The following is a 6,104-nucleotide window of genomic DNA, read 5'->3' on the forward strand; positions in this document are numbered from 1 at the left end:
ATTGCAAAGTATTAGTGAGCTTCATTTCTGACAGACTGAACCAGCACCGCTGATATCTGAAGGAGGAGGTGAGTCCTTTTAAAATGTGTCTAATTGTAGGAAACCCTTTGGAAAATACATTTTAATTCTAGACGCTATTTACATAAACCCTGTAAATGACACTACCTGTGACTGTTGCAGGTGGTAAGAGCTAAATCTGAGTTCCACCACGTCTCAGGACATATTTTAGTTTGAAAACTGATATCCCAACGATCATTGAAGTTATATTTGCCAATACTATATATTATAAATAAAAATGTTTAAGCAGTAAAGAATCCTTTTGCACACTTCCATTCAAACAGTAGGGCGAACACAGCCTGCAGAGTCAATGTTCTACTTCTGGCAACAGCCAGAATACTGAGTTCAAGCTTTTAAAACAGCAGTCCAAATAAACAAACAAACATTATTGTAGCAACTTTTATTAATATACTGTATACAGTTTGGATGCCACCTAATATTGTACTTAATATATATTAGAATCGTAGCGCGTTCTTGGTGGTTTCTGCCATGTTGTTGTTCACAAAAAACACTACAAAGATAGATGTCAACAAAAACACCTAAATGACCCATGAAAGGATCATCAGCAGGATATCAGAGGGAAGCTCGACATGGAGACAAAGGACTGTTATTAGGAAGGGTTGAATACAGAAAATCTTTTTTTTTCTAGGAATGTAAACGTATTGTAAAATGTGTTTTTCTTTCAGCAGCTTCTCTGAAGTTTTGTTTTTATGCTTTTATAAAATGAAGAACTATTCCTGCTGCAGTCAGTGGATAATCTACGCTGTGTTCCCGCGTGTCATCCGTCTTCAGTCTAACCTAGCTTTTAACTACCCCCACCCCTTCACATCTCCTGTCCAGGCACTGGCCTGTGTAAGTGTGCTCAGGGGAGGGGCAGAAGGGAGAGGGATTGGCAGTGCTGGGTCGCTCATGCGAAAGCAGCCCAAGTGCTTGTGGTCATTATCAGAGCAAAAGTCATAACGTTGCTGTGCCAATTAGTTTTGACCCAGAAGTCTGAAGACTGGGGACAGGCACCGCTCCATCCACAGCAGATTCAAATTGAAACACACACACGGACGCTGATTTATCCATAGACAAGACTGAACTGTCACACACACACACACACACACTCAGGCTAGACGGCATGTGAAGCATTCTTTCCATTTGTGTGGCAGACGTGAACATTACTAAATCTCTCCCTCTCGTGGCCCATATTCTGTTTTCTCCGTCTGCTTCCATCTCAACACAGAAGTTTTCGGTTCATGTGCTTTCTGATGGACGGGGTGTTCTTTGAATGACAACTTTTACATAAATCAGAAAAAACTTGTCAGAGGGAGGACCCTCTGGGAATGAAGTCAAACTTGTTTTGATCAGAATCAGCAACCAGGAGACATGAAAAGTTACCAAAAATCTGCACGTCGCGTTTAATGTGTATTTCCTTCATAGTGTGTAGTACTGGCCTCTGCAAGACTGTTAAGAAGTGGCCACACATAAGAAAACACATTGTAAAGTAGTAAGTTCCCAGTAATTCTCAGTTAAATAAAAAAAACAAACAGATTTTGTGATAGTTTGCAGTATGTGTACAAGTGAAGCAGGGATGGCCCCATCTGGCTTTGTTGGGGGTTAGGGTCCAGTGCGTTACCTTTGCTGTAGGTAACTATCAGTATCAATCTGATACCAGTGTTAAATCTGCATTCCTCGCTGTGTGTAAAAAACTGTAAATCAGTCTTTCATGTACAAGAAACAATCAACATCAACTTTAATAGCATGTAAGTATTTTGGTATTTATTAGTGAAATAATAAAATAATGCTATCCATCTAATTTATTTGCAATGATATAATTTCAGATGTAATTGGAAGTCATTAGGCTGCAAACTGCTGTCCTTTTCCCTCCTCACATAAAGGTGTTGCACCCTTTGGTTTTCTGTTCTTACCAGGCGACATTGCCATGGCTTTCTCTGCTGACCTAACCTGAGTATGAAGCAAGATTAATGGGTTACGGAGCATTGTTGGACTTAAAGTCAGTGTTTTCTTGTGGTTCTCTTTACCGGGCTAAATCACTGTAGGAGCTTACGCTGGTTGGGATCAGGGTTTGTTCAGAGTTTTGGTTTAAAATCAGTTGGAAGCACCACAGTATTTTTTACATCAGGAAAAGGATGTAAAAAATATAAAGTCCAGTATAAAGGATGTCACTAAAAAGGTCATATAAAGGCCCTCTATACTGTAAGGTAAATACCCTGCATTAATATAAAGAAACTCCAACAACTAGACGGCCGCTATGAGCAAGCACTTTGGCGACAGTGGGAAGGAAAAACTCCCTTTTAACAGGAAGAACCGGCAGAACCAGGCTCAGGGAGGGGCGGGGCCATCTGCTGCGACCCTTTGGTGGTGAGAGGAGGGAGACAAGACAAAAGACATGCAGTGGAAGAGAGACAGAGATTAATAATAGCTCATAATTAAATTCAGAGTATAGTGTGTACACATATGGTGAGTGAAAAGGGGAGAGAGAAGGAGAAATGCTCAGTGCATAAGGGGAAGCCTGAGCAGCCAAAGCCTGTTGCAACATAACTAAGAGTCTATTCAGGGTCACCTGATCCAACCCGAACTATAAGCTTAGTCTTAAAAGGAGACAGGGTGTCTGTCTCTCGAATCCAAGCTGGAAGCTGCGTCCACACAACTGCCGCATCAGGTTCCACTGCTGCCACTGATTAGAGGTGGCGGCAGTTATATGACGCCAAATCACAACGATTGCCTCGAGGTGATTTATATTGTACAACAAAGACACTACAATAATATGGAGAAACAGAGAAAACCCCAACAATCCTATGAGCAAGCACTTTGGAGACAGTGGGAAGGAAAAACTCCTTTCAAACAGGAAGAAGTATACAGTCATCTGCCACGACCGAGGGGAGGAAGACAGGACCAAAGACATAGCCAAAGGTTAATAATACCTAATGATTACATGTAGAGTGAAAACAGGTGAGTTTTTACACCCATGTGCACTAAATCACAATACTAACAATAAGCAGCAATAATCTCTTCCCTCATTTGCATCAGAGTTCCTTTTTACTCATAATATTTATGGTATTTCTAGATTGTTATCACTGTTATCATCCCTATCACGTGATAATGTCTCTGATTGGACTAAGCCGCACTTATAAGATACACTCTTTTTGTGCGGGAGAGTCATGTGACTTGTTAGACAGAGAAAGCTGATTTGGGGGTTTTAAGCCAGCTAATATAAAATATTGTGTTTCCCTGATGAACATCAGTAATGAATTTAGATTTTTATTTTATTTCATTACTTTTTTCCATGTGGCTACGAACAACTTTACAGCAATTCCATCATTTTGTAAGCATTAATCCATTATCCTATGGAGTTCACGTTTGTACTTGCAGGTCAAATTCCCATGTAGTCTAAGGCTACCTTTAGGTTCAGTCTTTTGATGGACATAATAATAATAATAACAATAATGGATACTTTATTGATCCCCATGGGGAAATTACTTGTTTTTTCTCTGCATTTGACCCATTCACTCAGTGAAGCAGTGGGCAGCCCACTAAACAGGCGCCCGGGGAGCAGTGTGTAGGGACGGTACCTTGCTCAGGGGTACCTCAGGGTAGCCGTTAAGTGGATTCGAACCGCCGACCTTCCGATCATGGGGCGACCACTTTACCTACTGAGCTATCCCTGCCCTTAACGATGCAGCTGTGACTCTATTCATTTACAGTACACAGTGTGAGGGTAAGCCAGATAGCAGAAAGATTTCTCAGGTATGCAGACAAAGCCTAGATGTCCATCTGAGTGAAATAATATTTAATCGTATTCACAAAAACACATTATATGAAAATAAGTACAAGAAAAGTGTTATACTGAACCAATGTGCGTCTAGCTTCTTAAATAGGATCTCTGACCCAACAAGACTGAAAGTAAGAAGTGAGATAAAGCCATGATCATTGTTGCTGCTTCAGTCAGCTCACTTTAACCACAGTGTGCAAATATATAAATGGCAGCTGTTGGTGCAGCAGTGTGAAACGCCGTGATACCGTTGTCCCTATGCTGTTAGCTTTCACCCTCTTACACTAGCTGCTCCCTGTCGGTCGCAAAGTAACACAGAGCTGACCTAAAGGCATTGTGCCATGCATCGGCTCATTGTGACAGATATCCAGTACAGCTTTTTGTGTCAGTATTGGACCGATATCCTATCCTAATAATGGCTCCTCCCTGAAGGTAAGTAAACATTGCATATAAAATGTAACTTTTGTATCAATGCAAAGAGAAGATAGATGTAGCAACACATAAATATAGAACTGTGTGGACTCAACATTAGTGTTTTAACCACCACTGCTGAATTTTTGGCACCGGATGTTACGGTGTTTGGACAAAAGAGTGACGGCATCTGATAAGATTAGCAAGCTTGGTTAGCAGGCTGCATCCATCATCTGCACATGTGCAGCACTCAGATAGCCATTCCTGCTTTTTATCTAATTAATGAACTGATAAAACATTTTAATGTCAGACAACAAAACTGAAACACGCTTCTTGCACAGTCCGTATCTCACAGTGGGGCAGATTATTTCTCATAATTTAATAAAACACTGAAACTACGGAGAGGTGACAGCAATCAGCTGGAGTACTCTGTGTCATTACATGCAATTCAAATTCAATGCAAGTCACTCACCCTTAAACTATTTTACAAGTTGACATCATTTTATTTATCTATTTTGTAACTGTCTGTAAACGTGTTCAGTGCTGTAAAGTTGAGTATTTGTACATGCAGTTTTTGGCATTTCAGTCTTGACTCCTTTTCCCAGGTTCCAGTTTGGATCAGACTAAACGCAGGAGCGATCAGAAACTATTTTTTGATGCGTTACAAAAATGTAAAAACTGCAAATGGTAGCAGAATTCTGAAAATCAGCTCCACTAAAAGAGTACAGTTGGATGGATTCAAACAAATGATTTTAAAAACTGTTCCCGTTATATAAGAAGATGGGCTTAAAATTTAGATGGTAAAATGTACTGATTTTTATAAAATGGTTTCTACTCTACTACAAGTCTCCATGACCCAATCACACATATTCATTCATACCACAACTTTATCTGTGCATTTCTATTATCTAAAACCAAGCAATCCACATGATACAGCTTTGGTAATCTACACAGAGATAAATAAAGCACCACATGAGGAACATGTAAACACAATGGAACAAAAATGGAATAACGCACGAATAACACTTCAGTTAATATCTATAACCGCTACTACAAGTGTAAACCACTATGTATAAGCTGGTTTAAGAATATGATGAGTGAAGCCAATACAGAAGGTTGTCTACAAGTCTACACTCGCCTCCCTCCACCTACGACCTTGACACTTAATAATTGTATAGCCTGTGTCTCTAGTTTCAAGTCCTACTCACTGCGGCTTCATTTTGTAGATTAAGGCCAACGATACTTAAAAAGCCACTCGTTGGCCGTGCCCATCTTATATAGACAGTCTGTTGTCTTGCTTACACATATAATCCTTTTGATCTAATCACTCTAACATTGCATATATAATATTTAATCCTGACTGCATCTTAATCCACAACTGACAATAAAAAATATTTTTTCAAAAATGTGAAGAACAAAGAGAATAGGTTGCTTGAAATAAAAAGTTTATTAAACTTTTTTTTTCAAACAGTTTTTAGATAGCAACAGGATTATTTATCTTGATTTTAAAAATATATATATAGTGAACACCAATACTGCCTGAGAAAGATGCAGTCCTGGCTTAAATTCTGTCCTGCTGAAATGTAAAGAACCTTAATCATTTAATTACATTTAGTAATGTACTCTGACCCAAAACCAGGTTCGATGTCCCTGCAGATAAACTCCGGTGTGTCGTCTCTCTGCTGCCCGCTCGGCCCAGGCAGGCAGCCTCGACTCTGATTTGTTCAGGTAATGATCTAATCTGTGACCATTAAGGAGAGCAGGCTTGAGTGTTTAATGTGTGGCCAGGTGGTCCAGCTGCCAAGCTCCACAAATTAAAGGGCCCGGCCTCGGCAGTAATGAGTAATGAGCTGTATTT

This window comes from Rhamphochromis longiceps, linkage group LG12 (genome assembly GCF_057381845.1).
Source record: "Rhamphochromis longiceps isolate RC_006_pf linkage group LG12, R_longiceps_female_GT1.1, whole genome shotgun sequence".
Lineage (NCBI taxonomy): Eukaryota > Metazoa > Chordata > Actinopteri > Cichliformes > Cichlidae > Rhamphochromis > Rhamphochromis longiceps.